At 58.9% G+C, this 24171-nt stretch overlaps 1 long non-coding RNA gene across 1 annotated transcript; it reads right to left on the bottom strand.

Annotated features, from left to right (window-relative positions):
- Positions 1 to 2927: 2927 nt before the first annotated feature.
- LOC125090861 (uncharacterized) lies at positions 2928 to 23949 on the bottom strand. The gene is made up of 3 exons (XR_007124505.1): positions 23698 to 23949; positions 21318 to 21530; positions 2928 to 3080 (listed from the first exon to the last, which is right to left on the bottom strand). It is a non-coding gene; the product is annotated as an uncharacterized LOC125090861 (long non-coding RNA).
- Between the last annotated feature and the right edge of the window lie 222 nt (positions 23950 to 24171).

Raw genomic sequence — 24171 nt, 5'->3', positions numbered from 1 at the left:
CCCTCAGCCCTGGAGAGAGGAAGCAATGGTGCAGACAGGATGGGCTGCTGAAGACGGCTCCACATTGGGGAGGATGAGCAGCAGGCAGGTCCACGTCCTCCAGGCTGGCCAAGGACACCCTCTGAGTGGCCTCCAAGTGTCTGGTGCCCTGCCCCAGCACCTGGCCTACCTGACCTTCATTTCACTTTGTGTCCCCTTGATGCTGGGCTATGTGTCGGCTCACAGTGCCACTCACTGATTGTCAGGGACTCTCTCCCATTATCATGGGAATGTGGCACTTTAAGGTCAGGTCAGCGCTGAAGCTGGAGGACAGCGTCCGGAAGCAGCTCAGAGCACCAGCCCTCACGTGAGAGTCTCCAGGCCTCACAGAGGACCCTGCCTCCGTCTGTACACCTGGCTCGTCCTCCAGTCCTGGCCTCTGCTCCCTTGTGCTTCAGCCCCAGATGAGGCCATGACCTTCTATCAACTCAGCTGACCAGTGAGTCTTCGTTTCTGAGTTGCAGTCCTATGACAGGGAGAGCTTCTTGTTGTCTGGTCACGGCTAGACGCTGGGTTGTACCGGCCATAAGACCTCAGGCAGCCTCTGCACGGGGGGCTCTCTGGTGGGCTGTATTTCCTGGAGCAGTCATGGCCGTAGGGGAGCTCCAGATGGAACCCAGGGCCTCCGGCACCAGCGCTGCGGGCAGGGACAGTCGCTGGCAGACACACCCACGGCAATGCTGTATGTGTTCAGGGCAGAAAAGTCACCTGCGACAGTACCTGTCCACTCGGTGGGCCACGCGGGGCCCAGGCATTCCGTGAGCCTCACTCTGGGTGCTTCTGGATGAGACTGACGTGTGAAGCAGCGGACGGAGTCAGGCAGATGGCCCTCCCAAAGTGGGTGGTGGGCCTGTTCCAATCCCCTGTGGGCCCAGAGAGAACAGAAGGCTCAGCAGGAACCTAGTGGTTCCGTTTCTTCGGGAACCTTCACCAGTGCACCTGCCCCCTCCCCAGCTTTCTCCTCTCCTCCTCCATCAAGGGCAGTAAGGATGTCATCTTGGTGACTCTCGGCCTCACTGGGGTCAGCTTGGTGACTCTCAGCCTCACTGGGATTACAAACTACGACCAACCCGCAGCTCCTGGGGCTAAGAAAACCCTCAAAAAACAGAAAACCAGAATTGCATCACCCAGAATCAAAAAGAACCGCCAGCTTCCTCTCGCACCTCGCGGCCCGCTGCATCTCCGACCCTCTCCCTCCAGCCTCTCGGCCCCACTGGAATGGCACGTGGCCCTCTCTGCCCAGAATGGAGCTGCCCAAGGCTGGCAGCTGCTCACCACATGCACCCATTGAAATTTAACCCAACTGAAAATCAGTGAAATTGGAAAGCCGGTTTCCAGGGCTCCTGGTCAGGGTAGTGGAGGCTGTGGCAGCAGGCAGCACACATGGGGACACTGGAGCATCGCGAGTCACTCTGCTGGCCTGTGCCAGCCTAGCCTATGCCCCCACGCCCCACCCCGACCACTTCAGCCTGGTTAGCACCACCATGCACCCCCCACTTCACTCAGCCAAGGAACCTGTGCCCCAAGTTGCTCCCGCTAGTTTTTCCGGTTGGGTCAGGTGCCCATGAGCCAAGGCACACGGGGGGTGTGGGCGCTGCCCTGGTCCATCCCTGGGCCCAGAGCAAGTCTGCAGGAACGTGGCCTCGCAGGCGGCCTCATGCGAAGACCCGGCTGCCGGGACCATGTCGCTCCCAGAGTTGAGCCTGTTGTGCCGAGAGTGTGAGCCAGGCCCCAGGCTGGCAGCCAAGCGGGACGGGGAGGTTCCCCGGCTCTCCCCCAGGAGGGGCTCTGAACCTCAAGCTTAGCCGAGTCGGGGGCTTTTCATCTCCGCAGGGAAAGTCCTTGCGACCCAGTGTGGCCACTTCTGGGCTGGAAACAGGAGGCCTGGGTCTTGGGGGTACTCTGCACTGGCTCCATGTGGGGCCTTGGGCACAGGGCTCCCCTCCTGGACCTCAGTTTCCTCCTCTGAATGCAGGGTGTGATTCTAGTCCCTTTGCCCAGGACGAGAGAGCTCGTGGCTCCCTGGGCACATGGTGGGGGCAGTCATTGTCACCAGCCCCACATCAGGAAAAGGGATCAGCGCTAATGGTCCTGGGCTCCGGGGCTGCCCCACCCCCTGTTTCTGGGGAAAGACAATAGGACAGGAGGGCAGGGCAGGGGACGTACGCCAGCAGGGTGGAGGCCCCGTCAGAGGAGCTGAGGGACCCCACAGGCAGCACAGCCCTTGATCAGGTGAAGCCGGTCATCCCAGGGCCAGGACCCTTGGCACGGAGGGACATGGGGACAGGAGATGAGGGGATTCTGCTGCCAGGGCCGGGGCGGGACGGCGTTCTTGAAGGAGCAGGAAACAGATGGTCCAACCAGGACACTGTCTTGGGCCTTCTGGGAGCAGGGAAGGGCCAGGAGCAGGGAGGAGGCCCTACCGGGGCGGACATGAGGCTAGTGGGACTCCAAGCCAGGTCTCCCCATCACGGGGGGGTTCAGGCACATCTCTGACCCAGACGGCCCCTGGGAGCCATGGTTGCCCTGGATGAGGAGAGTGAGGCTGTGAGCAGGTACGGGGGGCCAGAGGCTCAGAGTTGACTGGCCAGGCCTCCTGTGATGTCCCGGCTTGGTGGGGATTGTGGGCATGTGGCCTTCTGTCCATGTGTACCCAGGCCAGGGGGTCTCAGCCTCCCATCCCAGCAGAGGCAACCAGAGAAGTAGGAGAGGGGCTCTGGGCTGGGGCTCAGCACAGCTGAAGAAGGCTCCTAGCCTGTTCTCCTGTCACGAGAGCACCTGCTGTGGGCAGTGTCCAGCGGAGCAGGGACAGTCCGTCCCAAGGGGCCAGAGGCTCCCAGCTCCCCATTCGCTAGCTCCGTGATGTCGAGCAAGTCACTCACCTTCTCCAGGCCTCAGTTTTCCTGTCTAGGAAGTGGGCGGGTAATAGTGCCCACCCCGCAATCTCATGGGGTCCAGTGAGCAAGGGCGTGTACTGTGCCGGAACACAGAGAACAATAAACACCATTTCTTTTCCATTCCAGAAGTCTGCAAGGCTGCATCTGGGAAAGACACACTTCAGGTCATGTATTGTAAAGGCCCTTTGGACACCAGAATGACCGCAGGGTCCCACGCAGCCCCCACGCTCAGCCTCTGTGATGGGGGGTCCCACAGCAACTCCCACAGGCACAGGGACACTGGGCCGGGGCAAGGAAGGGGCACAGGGGGGCCCATAGGACCTCTGGGGGGGCAACCCATCCCGCGGACACTTCTTGCTCAGCTCTGTCCATGTCCCTACTGGTGAGGCCTCAGGGTAGGGACTCCCAACCCAGACAGATCCCCCGGGAGCCTCCAGGAGGAGAGCAGGAGGGCGCCTTGACAGGACGTCTGCCCCGGGGCTGCTCGGGCCCCTCTGCCGGCCTCGCTGAGCCGTTCCCTCATCTGTGAAATGGGAACGGGGGCCACCCCTAGAAGGGGATGCCCAGCAGCATGCATCACTGGCCACAGCCCCAGGGCTTCGCGAGCACCCTCTGAACTTGAGGCTCCTGGTCTTTAGAGTCAGGGAACGTGATCCAGCCAAGACTGGGCTCTAGTTCAGAGCAAACCGAAGACCAGGGTGGGACCCTGGGCTCTGAGAGAGGCAGCCTCGTCCCTGCGCCCACGCTGTCCCGGTCTGTGGCGATAGCCGAGGGCCGAGGACACGGAGGCTGGGCTGGTGACCCGTTCGGAGCCCCCCTGCTCTGCAGACGGGGTCACCCTGCCGGCTGGCAGCCTGGGTTCGGCTGCCCACCACCTCCCAGATAAGCATTGTCAGAAGTTGTGGGTCACGGAGGGGAGGCACCGAGCAAGTGTGAGTCACAGCATCTCGGGACCTAAGGGAGGTGTTGGGTAAGGCCCCCACCGGCAGCCCCTAAGGAAGTTTCTGGCCGAGGCACCAAGCACTGGTGCTGGCTCATGGCCCCTCCCTCCTTGGGTGCTTCTCCAGGAGAACACCACCCCGGGCCCCCCATCCGCACCCACACCCCCTGGGCGCACAGGCACTGGGCCAGCCTTGAAAGCGGGAGCTGGAGTCTGTGTGACACAGGAAGCTATGTTACGTCCTGCATCCTGGGGCGGCTGTGACAACAGAAGTACGTCAGGAGGGTCAAGTCCCAGGTGGACATCAGGTGCTTCCTGGAGGGTGGAACTGGTCCAGGCCACACCCTGAGTCCCCAAACCCCCTGTAGTTCCTCGGCTGCAGACACATCTCCCCCCACCCCTTCCTCCTCCATCTCACGGCGTCTCCTTGCATGCGTGTCCGGTCCAAATCCCCCTTTTATAAGGTCCAATTAGGACCCACCCCACTCCAGCATGACCTCGTCTTAACTAATTACAACCGCAACAACTGCATTTCCAAACAATGCCCCATCCTGAGGCACCGTGTTTAGGAGGGCAACACATGGAGCTGGAGGGGCACGGCGGGGATGGGGACGGGGAGTGGCTCTGTTTCCAATGACACCCAACCCTTAGGAGAACCAAGACAGTCCGGAGGAGGGTCCAAGTCTGACTTTCCCAGAAGAGAGATCTCGTGGCAAAGCCGATGGATAATGCTCTGCTGTGGGCACAGCCCCAGGGCAGCAAGGCCAAGGAGCAGGAGGAGAGGCAGGTGGCCAGCTGCTGAGTGAGAAGCAGCTTCCCCAGTAAACAGTGGTTGTCAGTCCTGTTGGACCGCTGGTCTCCCCTGTGGACAGGCAGAGAGGAATTCACCTGTGGCCCCATTATCTCCGGGGCCCACTGGCAACATGGCTCCCTGGGGATTAGCCTGCACAGCCCCGCCGGTGGGCAGACCCGGGGAGGTGGGTACTCTGGGTCGGTCCCAGGAAGGGGTACACACACAGGAGGGATGGGGCTGCCCCAGGCAGAGCCCATCCCAGCATCTGACCACACTCACTGTGTTTGAACCTCCAGCTCCCATGCAGACCCTCCAAGTCCCCCTCCCAGGCAGCAGGAGGGTTCTCCTCCCTCCCATCCCACTCAGAATGACCCTGGGCTCCCCATGTGGGCTGGGGGGTGCTATGGCTCCTACCTCTGGGAGCTTCCTGTGGGACTTGCAAGTCATCTGAGGACAAGGAACGGAGACACGAGATTGATGGACTCCGGGACCACCTGTCAGGGCCCCCCAGGCTTGCCATGTTTTGCAGACCTGGAACATCCATGAACCTTGCCTCGGAACAGCCCAGAGGTGTGGGGACCCCAACAGGTGAGGATGCTAAGGCACGGCAAAGCTCAAGAGGGACACCGGGAGACATCCCGCCCCAACCAGGCGGCAGGGACTCATGGCCTCCAGCTCCTCCTCGCAAAGCCCAGCTGCAAACCCAGGAGATAACAGAGACAACAAGAGGAGAGTTCCAAATGTGCACTGGGTGGGGGCTGTCAGGAGCCCCCAGGACTGGAGGGGTGGCTTGGCGGGGGGCGACTACATGCTTCCCGCACAGAACGTGAGGACCAAGGCCTGGCATCTCTTGATTCCCGACCAGAAGGAAGGGACTGCACCATAGGACCCGCAGCCCTGTGCTCCCACCCTGGAAAGCCCCCGACCCCTCAGGGCAGAGCCTCTCCCACCAAGAAACATTAGGTGGCTCCAGGAAGGGGAGCCCCATGTCACAAAATGGTCCAGCAGCTCCCCACCCCGAGCCTCAGCAGGGCCTCAGGAGGACCCCCAGGGGACGCCCCCAGAGGCACCAGATAAACCAAGCAAACCCGAAAAACACCACAAAGGCTTTGAAAACCAAGACATCCCTGCGGCCACCACCCAAGGCTTGGGTCAGGACCATGCACGAGCCCCAGACAGGGCACTTCAGCCTAAAACAAAATCTTCACTAAATGTCCCGGGTACCATGGAAAATCACACCCCAGTGAGGAAGACAAGCAGCCGGCACCAGCACCAAGACGGACAAGATGCTAGAACTTTCCAGAGAGAATTTTATGTTACCACTTTAGGAATGCTACAAAAAAGCAATTACCGGGCCTCCAGCAGCCAACAAAAAATAGAAATTTCCAGCAAAGGAGCAGAAATTCTATAAAAGGACCAAATGGAAATTCTAGAGCCGAAAAGTGTCCGAAGAGAAACAAAGACTCAATAGATGGGCCCAGAAGCAAAGAGGACACAAGGAGGACACAGTCCGTGGGTCTGGGGACAAATCGAGAGAGACAGCCTAGGAGAGCAAGAAAGAGAACGGAGGCCGAAGAAGATGGAACACAGGCTCCAGGACAAAGACCCACCAGGTTTCTGGGAAATGTGTGTGGCTGGAAGAGGGTCTGAACAAGGGGTGATGGAAAGCTCCTCAAATGTGGTGAAAGATGGGATCGGAAAAGCACAACACATCCCATCCGTGGTCTAGACAGCGCAGCGCTCAGAGGGGAGGTTACGGCACTCGAGTCCTCAGTTCCATCATCCTAAACCTGGAAGAGGAAGGTTGGTACAGCAAGAACAGAACACGAGGGAGGTCGGCGAGCTGACAGACAGGAGAGTAACAGAGAGATCAGTGAGAAGAAAGCCGCTTCTCAGAAATTCGGTGTCATCTATAAACCTCTAGCAAGAGTCACAAAAAGAAAGTGACAGAGAGTGCCACCCCTCCCAGGGAAAGGCCAGGCCTGTCACCTGGTCCTGCAGCCCTGAGAGCACAAGAGAAAACCGAGTCACTCTTCACGAGTCCTGCACCCAAGGAGAGCCAATCCCCTCAAAGCTCGGACCATCGGAACCCAACCCAAAGAGATAAGTCAAACAGTCCCATAACCACGTGAGAAACCGAATCCAGAGTTTAAAATCCCCCAAAGCAGAGATCTCCCAGATCTGATGGTTTTATTGGAGAATTCCACCAAACATGTTAAAAAGAGCAACACTGATTTTACACGTTTTTTTTTTTTTTTCCAGAACAGGGAAGAGGAGGGAACCTTTCAACATCCCTTATGAAGCTGGTGTTGTCCTGATGCCAACACCAGACAAAAACATTGCACCCCTCCCCTTCAAAAAAATACCAGAAGCTCTATAAAGCGATGTCTCTTGTGGACATTGTTGCAAAAATCCTCCACACAACAAGCAAATCCAGCCCATCCATGTGTGAAAGGAACTACACACCGTGACCAGGTGGGGTTCACTCCAAGCTTGCTAGCTCAATACTTAAAAATCAGAGAACGTAACTCACCCTATGGGCAAGCGGAACAGAGAGATGACATAATCGTCTCAACTGATCCAGAAAAGGCATCAGACAGAAGCCACCACCATTTGTACTAAAAACCCTTGCAAATTAGGGACGGGGGGGCCTTTCCTCAACTCGGTCAGGATACACTGCGGCTCCCGGGGTTGGAATCACCCCAGATAGCCACAGCCGTCACTCCTCAAGAAGAAAACCCCAGAAACAGACCAAAGACCAGCCCTCGATCCCGAAGACCGACGATGCCACAGGTACCAGTGGGAGGCACTTACCCAACCACTGTCCCGGGAAGGGGAAGCATCCCAGGCCAGGATCGGGTGCCGGGGCTCAGATGCGGGGCTCAAGTCCGGGCTCTGCCCTGTTCTCGGGTTTCCAGTCCTGAGCCCGGGACATGGGTCATTTTCCCCGTTTTCCTGAACTCAGTTTCCGCTCCCTGTAGAACCGGCAGCAGAGACTGCCCTGGGCGCTCCTTCCGGACAGGGACAGCGCACCGTGCCCTCGGGTGGGGCAGAGGGCAGACAGGCCAGCGGATCCATTCAGGGGAGGCCCTGGCTCGGGAGCCGAGGGAAAGGCAGGGTTTCCCAGCAGGCTGGGCGTCGGGCTGCCTGTGGACACACAGAGGTCAGAGACACCACATCAGAGGGCCCGTTGTGGCTCTCTGTCCCTGACATGGCCTGGCAGCTGACTTCGGAGCAGGCCAGGCCCAGGGACGTGCCTTCCGAGGACTCACGCTAGAGAGCGAGGCACTGGTCCTTATGTAAAATGGCAAAACAAGAAGGTTTGCCCCCACAGGTGGTGAGTGGAAGGGAATTTGTGTTCCCCCTGGAAGTGCGGAACAACTCTCATACTGATGATATTTGAGCCCCCCGCTTCCCAGCCCCCAGTCCCCTGTCAGTCGGGCCTGGAATGCTGACTTCCTTCCTCACGGCCAGTCCAGGGTCCACCTCCAGCTCAGAGGGCTTCGTGGGGATGGGCCAGTTCAGGGCTGAGAGAATCCCCAAAGGGTCGGAGGTGCAGGACTTCTTGGAGGAGACCAAGAATCTGCAGGATAAAGGGCCAGGAGAGACAGAGGGGGAGGGAGCCCTGCCTGGGGCAGGAGGCCTAGCCAGGGGAGAAAACGTGGTGGGCTGGGGGGGAGGCTACTGCAACCACACGGGGAAGGTGGTTGTTTGGGCAACAGTTGATTCCGGGCTGGGCCGCTCTGAGCAGAGCTCTTCTGAGACCAGGTCATCAGGGCCAGGAATCACAGGGGTGGCAGGTCTCAGCTCAGAGCTCTAGCACAGAGCAGAGGCCTGTTTCCTGGTGGCAGAGGGATTGCTGCAGCCAGACTTTCCAGAGACCCTCCCCTGGGGCCTGAGAGCCAGCGTGTCCACCTTGTCCTTGCAGGAGACCCCAGCCTCCCTCCAGAGCAGGCCCCCCTGCTCACAGCCCACATCCTGGGTGAGAAGCAGATGGAGCCCGGGGAGGGTTAGGAGGGTTTTGGAAATGGAGAGACTTCTTGCTGGGGCCTCCCTTCTCTCAAAGTCCTTTAGTTGCAGGACTGGGACTCTGGTTCCAGGGCACCCAGAAAAGGACAGCTATGCCTGCCCGCTTCCCCATCCAGGAAGGCCAGGGCCCACTGCCCAGCCAGTATGAGATGTGACAGACAAGAAGTCACCCACCAGGGAGGGGGTCTTGTTGCTGGATCCCAGGCCAGGGAGCTGCTCTGAACAGGCTACAGCATCACTGGTCTGGAGGCCTCTCCAAGCCACCGGTCTGGGGATGTTTGTTATGCAGCTGTGGTACTGGAGGGACACGTCTGCCTTTTCCCACGGCACAGCCTCCTGCTTGGGACCAAGGCCTGTGCTCACCTCTCTGAAGGCTGGGCTTCTGAACTGCTGAGTCTTGGGCCTCCGTGAACACCTCGAGGTACAGTCTGCCTCAGGGCCCTTGCACTTGTCCTTCTCTGCCTGGAGGCGTGTGCCCTTGCCACCCGCTGAAGGTGTTTCCCTCCTTCTCCACACTGGCCTTGCTCTCCACACCCAGCACAGCCCATGGTGGCTTTGTGCATCTGCCTGCCTTTTAGTCTGATGGCTGCTTTTCCCACTGGCTTTTCAGTCTCTTGAGAGGAGGGACTGAATCTTCTTGGCTGTCCTATGACCTTGGTGGAGCCCCAGCCCTGATAGAGGGCACCAGGTGAATGTTACTGGACGTGGGGAATGACATGGTCTGATTGGCATTTGTGAGAGGACTCTTGGGGAAAGGCCAGCCTGTGGATAGAGCAGAAAGAGCACGGGCACCAGGGTCGGGGGGATGGAGGCAGCTCTGGGACTGGTGGGCAGTGCACGGGCCTGCACGACGCAGGAAGGGTAAATCTGTGACAGTGTGTCTTTGTCAAAACCCACAGAACTGGACAATACAGGGACCCCGAATGTGAACTGTGCACTTCAGTTCCTGAGAATGAGATAAGATCAGCCCATGAACTGGAATCAAGAATTCAGATGGGAGGGGCGCCTGGGTGGCTCAGTAGGTTAAAGCCTCTGCCTTCCGCTCAGGTCATGATCTCAGGGTCCTGGGATCGAGCTCTGCATCGGGCTGTCTGCTCAGTGGGGAGCCTAATCCCCCCCTCTCTGACTCTCTGCCTACTTGTGATCTCTGTCTGTCAAATAAATAAATAAATAATCTTAAAAAAAAAAAAAAAAGAACTTAGGTGCTAATAACGAGGGGGAAACCCACATGCATGATGGGAACCCCGTACTTTCCGTTCAATTTGTCTATAAACCTAAAACCGCTGTAAGAACATTAAGTGTATTAACCTTTAGAAGTCCCTGGGAAATGACGATGAGGCAATTCTGGGCCCACCAGAAGGGTTAAAATAAAGACAGACATCAGCAGAGGTTGGTGAGGCCATGAAGCGAGGGGGAGCCTGGTGTGCCATGCCGGGCATCCCCGAACCCCCATGAGGACCAGTACGCCTCCCAGGGCTGCCAGGAGAAGGCGCTCGGAGCCTTGGGCTCCCCCAGAAACACACCTGCGCGTGTGTTCATCCAGAGACACGTACAAAGATGTTTCAGGCATCGCACCAACAATAACCCAGTCAGCGAGCTGTACAAGGGCTGAACCCGTGCTGAACGCCGGATCAGAGCCCGCACAGAAGGGGTCATGAATGAACGTGGCTGCACACGGCACACGGACAAACTTCATAAACACCAGATGGGGTGATGGGAACCAGACACAAGGAGAGCACGCTGCCCGGTTCTATTTATACGACGTGCGAACACAGTCAAAACCACGGTGTGATGACAAAAGTCAGTGGGGTGGGGGGAGGCCGGGCCAGGGAGCAGGGGCCCCCTCCCTCCCCCTCCCTTCCCTCGGACGCCTGCCCTCCCTCTCCCCATCTCCGGCTTGCCTTCGTTTAGCCACCCCAATCCTGCGGGGGGACCCCCTCCTCATCAGGATCACAGCAAAGGCCAGCGGATTCTCCAGGGAATTGGCCTCGCTGGGCGAGGACTTTCTGAACCAGACTTCAGAGTGGAATTTTTTTTTCTCTCAGAATAGAGAGGAATTGGCTGTCCAGCAGTTAAAGATAGAATCCTGTGGCAAGGCCAGGGTCTGAGTCCCTATCCCAGCTGGCCGAGGACAGGGTTGTGGAGGCCTGGCTCCACCGCTCCGGGGGCTTCGGGGCCCTGCCCTCCCAGCTGCAACTGGCGCTAAGTCAGGGGGCCAACAGCCCCCCCGCCCACAGGCTGGGAGCCTGGAGGAGCCAGTGGGAGAGCCAGGATGGGCTTCCTGGAGGAGGGGACCCCGAGGAGACCAAGTACACTGGTGAGAGAAAATGGCTGGCACTCTGAACCTGGAGCTCAGCGGGGGCTGTGGGCAGCAGTGGGCAGTCTGTTTGGGGCCAGATCAGGTAAGGCCCCCAGTGTCAGTTCAGAAGGTGTTTCATGTGTGCACACTGAGGGTCACTGAAAGACGTGGAGCAAGGGTGATACGTGAGGGAGAGCCTGCCTTGGGCACGGGGAGTCTGCTCAGAGTTGGTGGGGAGGGTCCAGCCAGGGCGTGGAGGGCTGGGAGCAGGGGGGACGGCGGACCAGAGCCAGGCTCTGTGCAACCCCCACTCCTGGAGAGCAGGTGAGGCCCTGCAGGCAAGATCTGGTCCATCAGGAGGCCACAGTCCCCAGCATAAAGCCACACCCAGCCCAGTGCAGGAAGCCCCTCAGCCACCCCGGGGCCTGGCTCCAGGTGCCAGAGGCAGCAGGCCACAGGAGCAGCTGGGGGCCCACCGTAGAGCCAGGACAGGCTACCCCAAGCAAGGATAGGTTCTTTGTCGGGAAGCCCAGGTGTGCACTCCTTGCTATGGACTGTGTGTATGTGTGTGTATATGCGTGCGTGTGTGTGTGTGTGTGTGTGTGTGTGTGTGAGAAACGGTACATCCCCACCAGGGGCCCAGGCGGAGGCTGAGACACCTGTGGGTCGTGTGGTCCACCCTGAGCTCAGCGTCCCTCTGGGCTGTGCCCGCAGGGCCCCAGGCCTCTCTGCCTGCACTGGCAGCCCTTCCTGGCTCTGACTCACCTCCCAGGGCCAGGTGGAGGGGGTGGCCGTGCACCTGCAGGGGCGCTGAACCTCCAGGAAGGATGCGCTGGCGTGACGACAGGTCCCTGCCTCGCCACCTGTGAGCCTCAGGGCACTGGCTCCCCTTCCCACAGCGTGTTCTGCACCCAGACCCCCTTGGCTTGGCGTCCGTGAGCCCCAGCACCCCAGCTTCTCTCTGAGGGGGTGAGGGTGATGGGGCAGACGGTGTGGGCAGGAAGGCAGGGGTGATCGGTCCCCACTATGAAGCCAGGGTTTGCAAATGGAGCCCCTAGTGGGACCGAGGGGCTGAACCCCCTACAGTCACCCCGAGCCACGGCACCTGCATACACACACACACGGGGGTGGACGACTGGGCTGACAAAGCGCCCCCGACCCAGCCATGTCGCTTCAGGTCACAGAGCACACTGTCCATGCAGTGGGAGGAAATCATGGCTGGGGGGGTGCACCTCTGCTCAGCGCCACACGTCGGCTCAAGGAGGATGAAGCAGTCCAAGTGGACCCTGTCCCTGAAACCCTCATAATCACTGCTCATTTAAAGACAATTCTGTGGAGTTACAGGGCCATACAACAAACCAAGCGTATTCAAGGTATAAAACAGGAAAGGGCCGCAGGTTGTGTGAGTATGTTATTTGTACATACACACCTCTAGATGCTGTCCCCACACTGACCCCTCCCCGACAGTCTGCACTTCCTGGTGGTACTGGACATGACCACGTCCTTGGAAATCCTTCTGTCTTACCTCTTTCACTCAACAAAATAATACTTTGAGATTCTCCCCTGGGGTGGCATGTGGCATCCCACCCACATTGCTGAATACTAGCTGAGTACTAGCTGAGTACTCAGTACTGAGTACTAGGGATGTGGCTGCCCCACATCTTCGCCAACACTCGGTATGATCGGTCTTTTTAATTTTAGCCGTTCTGCCTTGTTATTTCCCAAACGGCCAATGACGTTGAGCCTATTTCCACGTGCTTATCTGCCACCCATACATCTTATTTTTATACACCTTCTTTTCTTATCCGTGGGTTGTTTGTATTTTTATTATCAAGCTTTGAGAAGTCTTATGCATTCTGGATACACGTGGTTTGCCGAGATTTTGTCCTGGGCTGTAACTCGCTTCTCGTCCCCTACAGCACCTTTTGGAAAATGGATGTCCAAGACGGAGCAGGAGCTCGGAGACCAGCTGGCATGTTGTCCTCACTTCACACTCATCAGCATCAGTCCAAACGCCCCCACCTCCCCCATGCAGAGGGCAGGCCCACCCTTGGGCTCCGAGCCTCCCTCTCTTGCTCTCCCTGCACCTCCAGACCTGTTACTCACCCAACAGCTGCAGGGCGGGGTGGGGGCTTCTGAGGATGGGGTCTTACCCCTCTCCCCTAGGAAGAACCACCCCGATGCCTCAGTCCTCCCCTCTCTGGAAAGGCCAAGATGTTCCCCCAAACAGGTCTTCAGACACAGCGGGCAGCAAACGCCTGCTTTGAATATCAACGTTCTCCAAAGATCAAAAAAGAGAAAAGAAAGAAAGGTATTTTGGAAACATCTAATGTGCCAACGAATTAAGTGTCTGATTATTAACGAGCTCCCTCCCAGAAGAAGGGGAAAAACAGCGAGGATCCTCAGCCAGCCTCGCTGAAATCAGATAGAGAGTTTCTTACACTGTGAGTACAGGCAACGAAAACAAAGCAGATAAAGGGGACCATGTCGAAGTTGTAAAAGCCTGCAAGGGAAGGGAGGCAATCCTCGGGATGACATGGTAACACACAGCACGGGAGAAAACCCTTGCAAATCACTCCCCTGAGGAGGGGTTTGAGCCCAGAATGCGTACAGAACCACAACTCAACAGCACCGAACACAGATACCCTGATTGTGAAGGAGACGAAGGACTTGAACAGACATTCCTCCAAGCCTGTGGAAAGAGGCTTGGCACCACCGATCATTAGAGAAATTAAAATCAGAACCACAGTGAGGTTGGGATGGCTGTGATCCAAAATATGGAAATAACATGTCTCAGCAGGAACGTGGGGAAGGTGGGAGCCCGCACCCTATCAGCGGGGCCACGACGTGGGGCGGTCCCTGCCGAAGACAGTATGACTTTCGGCAAAAATGAACAAGAGAACACCCTATGCTCCGACCCCGTGGTCCCACTCTGGGTTTACACCCGAAGGAAGTGAGAGCAGGGTCTCAAAGAGGTTATTTCTAGGCTCATGTTGAAAGCATCTCGATGCACAACGAGAGGTAGAGGCAGCCCACGGGCCGTCAGCAGGTGAGTGGAAAAGCAAAACGTGGTGTACAGACACCGTGGGGCATCACTCAGCCTCAGAAAGGAAGGAACGACCCCTGCCCCCACGGGGACAAGCCCTGAGGACACCAGCCAGACACAGGACACGCACGGGGACCCCACACGCATGACCCGGAGTTATCAGCCTCAACGACAGACAGCAGACAGCAGGGGTGGAACTGGGGAGCAGACGGGGGTCCATGTGTCACAGGGACAGGGTCTCTGTGGGGGGATGGAACGTTCTGGAGACCTGTTCCACCACTGTGTGCCTATAGATAACACTGCACTACAAACTTAAAAATGATTAAGATCGTACATTCATGACATGTGGGTTTTGGGTTTTGTGGGGGTTTTTTGCCGCAATTAAATTAAAAAAAAAAAAAAAAGAAAAGTAAAGTAAATGAGAGTTCCTTCTTCCTCATCCTGAAACTCGAATCTCCTGCAATGGGTCCCAATGGGCATAAGCATGAGATTATAAGTCCATCGTCCTCACAGCCATAACCAGAGTGAGTCCCTCCCTCATGCCGCATCTTAGCTCTGCTACCTAGAGTCTCGGGAAAGCTGGCAAACGTGCAGCCCCTCGTCCATCTGCCCATCCATCTGTCTACCCACCCACTACCCAGGTACCCGTGCAATAAATATTCACCCAGTGATTATTCTGTGCCCCACGCTCTCCCAGGGGCAAGGGGTGTAGTGAAGAACAGGCAGACAAGTCCCTGCCTCACTGGGGTTCCCTGTGGGGGGTGATGGGCAGGCGGGCAGCAGAGAGATGGAGGCAGAGAAATGATAGGTAGATAGACGATACCGGATAGAAGGATAGACAGATGACAGACAGATGGATAGATGATAGATAGATAGATAGATGATTGATAGACAGATGATAGATAGATAGATAGATAGATAGATAGATAGATAGAAAACCAGATGGAAGACAGATGACTAATAGATGGACAGACAGATGATCGATAGATAGATGATAAACAGATGATAGATAGGTAGACAGATGATAGATAGATAATACCAGATAAATGGATAGAGAGATGATAGATGATAGAGACAGATAAATAGACAGATGGATAGATGATAGACAGATAGATAGGTAGATAGACAAATGACAGACAGGTAGACATGCTAACTCGCACACACTACAGTCAACAGGCTACCAAGATCGCAGGAACCAGCGGCAACTGTTTCTCAAAGTGAAACAAGGTGAGGGGGTGGTGGGTTGGCCCCTCAGGATGGGGGTCCCAGGCTAGCCCCAGAAGAAGGGGCTGTGGCAGGGGCCGAGGAAGAGGCTCTGTGAGGAAGGGGGAGGGCTGGATCAGAGCAGGGTGGGGGCAGGTGGAGAGGGAGGCAGGGCTGGTCCAGGGCCTGGCGGGGCTGAAGGGCAGTGTGCAGGTGAGCGGGGACCATGGGAAGTCCACGTGGGGACAGGGCTGAGGGAGGGGAGCAGCCCCCTTCCCTGGGGCTCCACATCCCTCCCCGTGTGACCGCAGGACTTCCCGCCCGGGTCCCCTCCCGGCCCCCGCAGCCAGTCTCTCCACCTGAGCACTTGCCCTCACGTGGGGGGGGGGGGCAGCGACCACTAATCCAGGTTCAAAGGGGGCCCAGCATTGGGGGTGGTCCTGGCTCCACAGGGACGGGCGCGCTCACCTGCAGGAGGGGCCCCCAGCCCCTCAGCTAATCCCCCCGCCAGGCTGATCGGGTTTCCCACAGCTCAGACCCTGCTTTCCCAGGGCCGAGCGCCCCACCAAGGTGCTTTCACGATTGTCCTGACAAGCTGAGCGTGAAGGAAGGGAGAAGCCGCCTGTCACCAAACGTCCCCAGTGGGTAATTATCTGGGATTAGCGCAGCTGCTCCTCACCAGCGTCCTGACCCTTGCCGGCACCTCAGCCAGGAGAGGCAGGAAGGGTCTGCCTGGCCCCACCGGCCCTGGCCCTGCGGCTGGCGGACCCGACCCCCCAGGTCCCACCGCACCAACCCCCCACAGACGGACAGAGCCGGTGTGGCCACAGACGCTGTTTTTGAAAGGTCTGCAATGTCCTCTTTGGCATCAGATAGAGCAGGGGAGGGAGTGTCTTTTCATCTCGCAGGGCCTGGGTTCACACGCGACTGACCCTGGTCTGGGATCTTCAAGGTGATCATCTGGAGGGGGAGCAGCGTTTTCCTGGGAGGGTATTGGAGGGGCTGGCATGGCCTCCGTGTCTTCCGGGGCGGCTGGCCCCTGGTTCAGCCCCCCCAGCCTCGTGAGAGACCCAGCCATTGGCACCTGATACAGTTGGTACTTTCACATCTTGGGCATTCTGATGGCTGTTCTTGGAATCACATCGTGATTTTAATTTGCATTTCCTACGGCTACCAATACTGAGGTTCACATGTGCTCGTTTGCCAGCCTCCCACCCAGTGAGGTGTCTGTTCAAGTCCTGCCCCCTTTTCCAGCTGGTTATTGAGTTCTGAGTGCTCTTTATATATGCTAGAACAAGTGCTTTGTCAGACAGCTGTTGGCAAACATCTCCTTCCAGTCTGCAGTTTGTCATTCATTCCCTTGACAGCATCTTTCACAAAGGCAGAGTTTTTAATTTCGATGAAGTCAGTTTAATGATTTTTTTTCTTTTATGGACTCTGCTTTGGGTGTTGTTCGTAAGATTCTTTTCCACAGAAATGGGATTCCTGCCTGTAGCTGTGGCCCCAGGAGCTCATGGCTGTGGGATCATAACATGCAGAGGGAAGAAAAGGGAGGCACCTGGGCTGGGGAGCTGGGGCTGGGGCACTGGATGACAAGTCGCTGGACCCTGGTGGCTGCAGAGGGATGGGGGTGAGGGCAGATTCAGACAGAGCAAGGGCAGTGTCTGGTGTAGGGGGGCTGGGTGCTGGGGGTCCCGGAGCCTCCCCAGGACGGGTCCGTGCAGAGGGCAGGCACACACAGAGCCCGCCAGTGCAGATCACTGGGCAGTAGGCCTCCAACGAGGCTGCAGCTGCCTCATGGGGAAAGGACCATCTGTCGGTCTGTAGACGGTGAATCCCGAGGCTGCACCCACCAGCCCTCAGGCTGCAGTAGCAGCATGGAGGGGAACCCCAGGGGTGCCTTGGGGCTAGCTCCACAGCTGGGGGGGGGCCCTGGGCCAACCTGCACCAGGGATAGAGATGCAGGTAGCAGCGGAGGAAATAGCCCCAGGGGAGAGACTGCACAGGCTCCGAGGAGGGTACGTGTGCACACAGCCTGGCCCCCAGGACCTTCAGCACAGCAGACCCTGCTGGGTGCCTGGGGCTCTGCTCTGTGCCTGGGCTGCAGACGCCCAGCCATCGAGGTCAGGAGAGGGGAGCCTCGTGACGGGATCCATGCCTGTAGAGGAGACCCGAGAGCTTGTGCCCTCTCCACTCGTGGCCAGTGAGGACAAACGAAGGTCCTCTGTCCTCTGGATGTGAGGCCTCACGGGACATTGGCCCTGCCTGCGCCCATGATCTCCAACCTCCAGCCTCTGGAACCAGGAGACAGGCTGCAGACTGTGGTGTCCTGTTACAGCTGTCAGGACGCAGACGGAAAGCGCCGGAAACCACCGGCGAAGCCTCCTTCCTGTCCGGCCTGCCCCAACACCGGGTGCCTCCCCTTTACTCCTGCCTGAGTGCTGGGGGTCAGGAACACCTGGGTTAGGGTTAGGGCAATCAACTGGGTACCAGCCCCCTCCTTTGGGCTCAGGGCACCTGGGGTTATTTCTGTTCACATTTGTTGACTGTGAGATAGAGCGTTCCCACTGATGGGCTCTGTCCAAATCCCCGTAGTGCCAGGAAGAGCCAAGCCTGAGGGGAATCACAAGAAATGAGAGGCCACAGAGTCCCCACGGCAGAGCCACCATAGCCCACCAGTTGCCCGGGGAGGGCCCACACACGAGACCGTCTCCTCAGGTGGGGTCCCATCTCTCCACCTGGCCCTGAGCCACCTCCCCATCCCCCAAGCACCCTTGCAGGGAGTAAGGGAGCAGAGGCTGAGAGTGGGGACAAAAGAGACACACAGGCGAGGCTCCTGGCCCCCAGGATACCTCCATGCCTCTGTCACCTGCTCTCCCCAGAACTGCCGCCAGAATGCGGGACAGACATTCCCTGAGGGAGCGTGGGATCTGGTCCTTGGGGAAGCAGTGTAAAGCAGGGACAGTCAGGGAAGACAGGAGCTGGCCAGGAAGCCCCCAGCCACACCAAGGAGACTTGAGGCCAGGCTGCAGGGGCTCTTTCTAGCCTAGCCCACCCACACCAGCATGCCTTGGGAAGCCCCCCCCAGACCCAAGAATCTGCAGCTTCCCAGGGCTGGGCCCCTTCCTGACCCTGAAGAGGGGGTGGCTCCCGGGCCAGCTGCCGCTCTGCTTCACCTGAGACCAGTCTTGGGGTGCTCGGGAGCCCCACACTCTCTTCCTTTTCTCGGGCATATAAAGGTGTCCCGCAAAGCTCTCTGCTTCTTCCCACTGATGCTGACCAGCCCTGGCTTAGCACCAAGGATATGCCAGGAGCTGTGCCCTCTGCCAGCACAGATGGGAACTCCATGACAGGGCGAGGACTGTGAGCCGTTGCAGTGGGAGGGGAGGGAAGAGCTGGGAAGGGGTTTGGGAGTTCTAGGAGATCACCCACCAGCTGCTGGCATCTGCAGACTGGGACCTTATCTGGGGACAGTGTCTCGACGGAGGTCATCAGGTTCAATGAGGTCATTGGGACCTAATCCAGGATGACTGGTGTCCTTATAAAAAGGGGAAATCTGGACAAGGACAGGTACCCAGAGGGGGAAGGCCATGTTGGGCCCGGAGTGCTGTGGCCACAAGCCAAGGCGGGCAGGCCCTCCCCGAGCACCTCAGTGGGAATGCGGCCCTGGGACACACGGTTCTGACTTCCGGCTGTAGATTGTGTGAGCTGCGCCAGCAAAGAGGCCAGCTGTCTTGAAGTGCAGGTGTCGGGGGATCCCTAGAGCTCATGTGGGACCCAGTGCAGGCCCCCGGGCAGGAGCTACTGGGGAAGAACAGGGAGGGCCTTGTCCGCACAGCGCTGCCCCCCCGTGAGGTGAGGTGAGCCCAGTGCTCAATGCTGGGCCCCAACAAGCTGTCCGAGAGCCACAGCCGCCAGGCTCCCCACCTCCTGGCTTCTGCACCCCACGTCAGCTCCCTATTGGGCCGACTCCATGCCGGGGCCACACAGAGAAGGGGTCAGTCCCCGCTCAGGCAAATCGGCACCTTTAGCCTTGGCTCCTGGCGCGGCGGAAGCCAAGGGCTCTCCGCTAAGCCAGATCCCTCCCCCCATAAAATTCCAGTTGGAGCTTGGTGTGTGTTTCCACCGGAGAGACAGGCACGGTGCAGACACGATGCAAATGTCAGGTCAGACTCTAAGCCCACCAACCCGTTGGATGAGCTCCCGAGCCGGGAGCTGGGGACTCACAGTTGGGCCCTGCAGGGGACCCGAGCATCCCTGCCCCTGGAGGGGAGCCCGTTGTCTCCCAGGGCTCAGCCGCCTTTCCTCCTCCCACTAACTTTATTTTAAGCCCAAATGTTAAGGACATTTGCAAAGATGTAAAACAATGCTATTCTTCTTCCTATTTCTTTGAGAGCATAGTTATTTTTCTAGAACACGTTACTTGCAGTAGCGTGTCACGGGTAGAGTTGCTCATGATAATTTCCCTGAGCTGGATTTTTATGCCCATCTCAGAGATGAGTGAACAGGGACTCCTCACCCTAACCTCGTGGGACCTTGATATGACCCTGCTGTGACCTCGGCTGTCAGTCCCGTCTGGCTCCTCAACCCCACGACCAAGTGCCCTCTCTGCCCACTCGGCCACTCTTAATCTTGGCAGGGGAGGTCTTGCTGGCACCTCCTGCCGCAGCCTCACTCCTCAGTCCGGCCAAGGTGGCTGGGAGGGCAGGATGTTTTGCTGGACTCCCATCCCAGTTGGCCAGAGGCAACTCCAGTTTGTCCAGGGAACCCTTGGCTCCGTCTGCCTGGAATCCCAGCCCTTTCTGTTGCTCGGGTCCAGGCCTGGAGGGGCAGCCAGCAGCGAGAGGGAGAGCCGTCCGCCAGGCACGTGGCCCAGGAGGGGAGGGGAGCTGCCTGCCCTCTGGACACTCCAGAAGCTTCAGGCCCAGGGCTCTCCATTCCCCTTCTGCAGGTGCCCCCAGGAGAGCAGCCAGCATCACTATCCCCTCCATAGGCTTAGGGGGTCTGATCCCGGGATCAAAGGGGCATCCTTGCCAGGGAGGCTGAACGCTCCAGGCCACCCGTGGCTCTTTCCTACCGGCCATACTGGGCAGCTCCTGGCCACTTCCGTCCGACTGCTCACTGTCAAAGGCCATAGGCCAGAGCTAGAGGGCTTCCTCCTGAGGGCCAGACATCCTCCATGATAAGGCCAGCTGTGCCAACATGGGGCAGTACACAAGCACCCTTGGGCCCAGGACCCAGCTTGGTCAACTTGAAAGGGCCATCCAGGGCTGTGGTTCCCATCGTCCTCACTGTGGGGGGCCCTGTGTCCTGCCGGTGGCCAGGGGTTGGGGACCACTATCTCAGCAGCTCTTTCTGAGCGCAGGCTGGGCCCCCACATGGCAAACACCAACATTTCCCTGGCTCTAAGCTTCTTGGAAAGGCTGTCCACTATTGCTAGAGCTCCCAGAGAAGCCCGGAGCACAACGCTTCCAAGAAAGGCCAGAGGTGGAAGTGCAGGGCCGATCCAGGCACGTCCCCTTCTGCTCTTCCCCTCAGGGTCATGCCAGTCAGGGCTGCTAGCCCACCGGGTCTTGTGAGCCAGAACCTCTCCTCTCCTCCCGGGCTAGCAGGGAGACTCTGCCAGCCTGACTGCCCACCAGCACACCCCTTCTCCTCGTTCCGTCCCCTGGGAACCAGACTGCAGTGCCTGCATGGGTTAGTTGACACGTGGGATGGGCAGGGGCCCCACAGGAAAAGACACCTGCTTTCCCTCCCCTCCCCCCAGCGCCCCGAGAATCCACGTGGCCAGTGGGGCTGCCCTCCGTCCATGTGGGCATCCACAGCCATTCTCAGTCCGGCCTTGGGACCCCGGGACCCTTGACGACTTAGTGAGAGCCCCCAGCAGCTGTCACGGAGAACGCTGTGCTCCATCGCGCTCCACGACAGAACCTGAAACCGGCAGAAAACCCCACAACACGTGGGCGGGAAGGGCCGAACGCGAGTCTCGGCGAGGGCTGGCTGTCCTGCTCCGGCTTGGCGGGACGGGATGGGACGGGACGGGATGGACACCACCGTCATTGTCGCCTTACCTCCCAGACGCCAGCAAGAGCCTCAGGGAACCCCCAGGGCCTCCGGTCCACGCTTTGAGAACTGTGTGTTCCTCCCTGCGGCACCCCATCACGTCGGTCTGCCTGGCTCACAGCTGGCCTCGACCTCTCCTTGGAGCTTCATGCTTCACGACCGTTCCACTTTCATTCCTTCTGCTCATGGCACATTCCTTCCATATTTCCTTCTCCAGACTCCTGAAGGACAGAATCCATTTGGCCTGGCTCTCTCTTTTTGAGCTGGGAGCCCCTGCTCCCAGCCCTGTGCCCACCACGTGGGGTCATACTGCAGAGAGAACCCCCGCCCCCCGAGCCCCTGCGAGCCAGGCCGAGTTCCACCCTCTGAGCCAGGAAGGGTCAGTGTGGTCTGTGGTCCAGCTTTCCTGCTTCTCCTTCGGGAAAGGAGGGTGCTCTTGGGTCCCTCCCTGAGGCCTCACAGGTGATGCCTGCAGGACCCGGGGCCTCCTCTCCCCCAGACAGGCCCCTCTTTGTGGTCATCTGTGCCCCATGAGGGAAGGGCAGGCACAGGGAGCACATGGAGGAGGCAGGGCCAGAAGACGCCCCCACCAGAGCTGAGCGAGGCTGGAGGAGTAGAGCCGCGTGCCGTCAGGAAGCCGGAGCCCACCAGGACTTGCCCAGGCCCCGCCCCAGACTCTAGGCTGTCACCTCCCTGAGCCTCCGTGCCCTCTGCTTGCCTGTCCCCTAGACTCTTGCCGGGATGGACGCACTCTGCACTGCATCTGCACTGCCTGGGACTGGACCACGGGCCATGCTGGGGACAGAGTGTTTAATGTCTCTTAACTCTCATTAATGGAGGCTTGAAGGGCTCCTGGTGGCTTGTGGTGGCTTGTGGCTCACCTCTGGGAAAGCTGTCACAGCTACTCCACAAGGTCACACGGTGAGATGCGGGCACAGAGCCAGGCCCTGAGGTGATGCCGGCGGCAACCATCCCTGGTCTCCATGTCACCTGCAGGCTGGGCTTTGGTCCAGGGGGTCTGACAGAGGGATGCAGGGCTCAGGAAGCCAGCCAGCTAATCTCGGGGGCCTGGGAGGACTCTTTCTTCTCTGCCTGGGAGCCCCCTGTACCAGCCTGGCTGCCCAGGCATATGACTCCTGGAGCCCCAAGTACACTGTCCTGCAAAGAGCGGTGTCCACAACATCTGGAGCGGGAAACTCCGTGGGGGGACCGAGGCTCTGAGCGTCCATAACCATAAAGGTGTGTGGGCGCGGAGGGAAGACCAATTTCCAATTATTCCAGAATATAATTGCCAGCTGCCAACAAGTCTGATGTAAACTCTCTGGCCGGCCAAACCCCACAGGCTCCTGGAGATCCACTCCGCCCGCCTTGGGGTGGGATGTCCTCCGTGTGGTCCTGGGAGAAGGGGCCCCACCCGAGCAGCCTCAGGCCCACCACCTCCCTCCAGCACAGTCTCAGGGCTCCAAGTTCCCATGAGCACCAGGCCTGGGCAGTGGGAGGCAGACATCCCATCCAAGCCCCAGGGCCAGGCACACAGGCCAGAGGCATGGAGGCCCGGGTGGCCTCTGCACCATTGGCGTGGGCTCTGGGTTGGAGCCAGGACGAAGCAGAGGGAGGGGTGAGGGCGGGCAGGTCAGTAGGCGAGCACACTTCTCTAGAATGCAGTTCTTCTCCAAGTACTCAATGCCCAGGCGAGCAGAACCTATCCACTCCCGTCTGGAGACCACACACCGAAGGCTGCCTCCTGACATGTGGAAAGCAAGGTCTTTCCTCACAGCGACCCAAGCTGGGGTGGGGTGGGTGGGAGGGAGGGGCGGCGAGTGTGAGTCCCTCCACAGCAGGAACGGCCCCCTGCTGCTGTCTCAGGGGTGGGAACTGGCTGGGGGGGGCAAGTGAGGGGCTTCACAGGCCCTGGGGGAGCCCCCCAAAGGCCGTGACATCCCAAGGCCACACAGGAGGGCCTGCCTGGATCCCTGCATGACAGACAGAACCTGCCCAGGAGGATGGGGAAACTGAGGCCCAGCTGAGCAGAGCACCTGGGGCCGCAAGCAAGCCAGGCTCCTCTGGGCTGGGACCAGCCCTTCGCCTCCTCCCTCTACTGCCTGTGACTCAGTGTCCCCAGGGCAGGTGGCTCCCTACTTTCTTCCCAGCCGTGGCTTGGTCCAAAGCCCTTTCAACACACGCCCAGCCCTTGGCCAACAAGGACTCATTCAGCCTCAGGGCGGGCAGGGCCGGGGGAGCCAAGGGGAACATTTTTTCAAAGTGTAAGTCATGCTTCCCTCAAAGGGCAAGGAGAGGCCATTCCCAGGATAGGAAACGGGGCTACCAATAAGAGGTAAGACACGGCCCACCTTGTCCACAACCAAGGGTGCCCAAATCAAAACTCACCGGACAGCAGAGCATGGAGACCTCCCTGACACCCAGTGGCCTCCGTCCCTGCAGGGAGGTGCACGGTGCAGCCCCTCGGAATGGGCCATGCAGAATCTCCATGAGCATGAGTGCCCGTGTCTGTCGATGCCGGGAGCCCAGGAAGCAGCAGGCAGAGGGACCCCTGGAGGCACAGGTGTGCGCCAGCGGCAGACAGCAGGCGGCGAGAGGGCTCTGTGTCCTTGGGAGTGATCGCCACAGGTACTTAGAATGGGCAGGCTGCGGGACAACACAGCACCAGAAACGCACTTAACAAAACTGGTGTGTGTGGCTGTGTTTATGCACGTGCATGTGTGTATGCACATGTGTGTGGTTGTGTGTGCGTGCATGTGTGTGAGTGGTTATGTGTGCACACGTGTATGTGTAGCTGTGTGCACGCACACGTGTGAGCATCTTTGCTCACGTGCACTCAGACTTCCATGGGTGCCAACTATA

This window comes from Lutra lutra, chromosome 18, assembly GCF_902655055.1.
Source record: "Lutra lutra chromosome 18, mLutLut1.2, whole genome shotgun sequence".
Lineage (NCBI taxonomy): Eukaryota > Metazoa > Chordata > Mammalia > Carnivora > Mustelidae > Lutra > Lutra lutra.
Note: the sequence above shows the minus strand (reverse complement) of the source record. Positions and strands in the feature narration are given on the sequence as shown.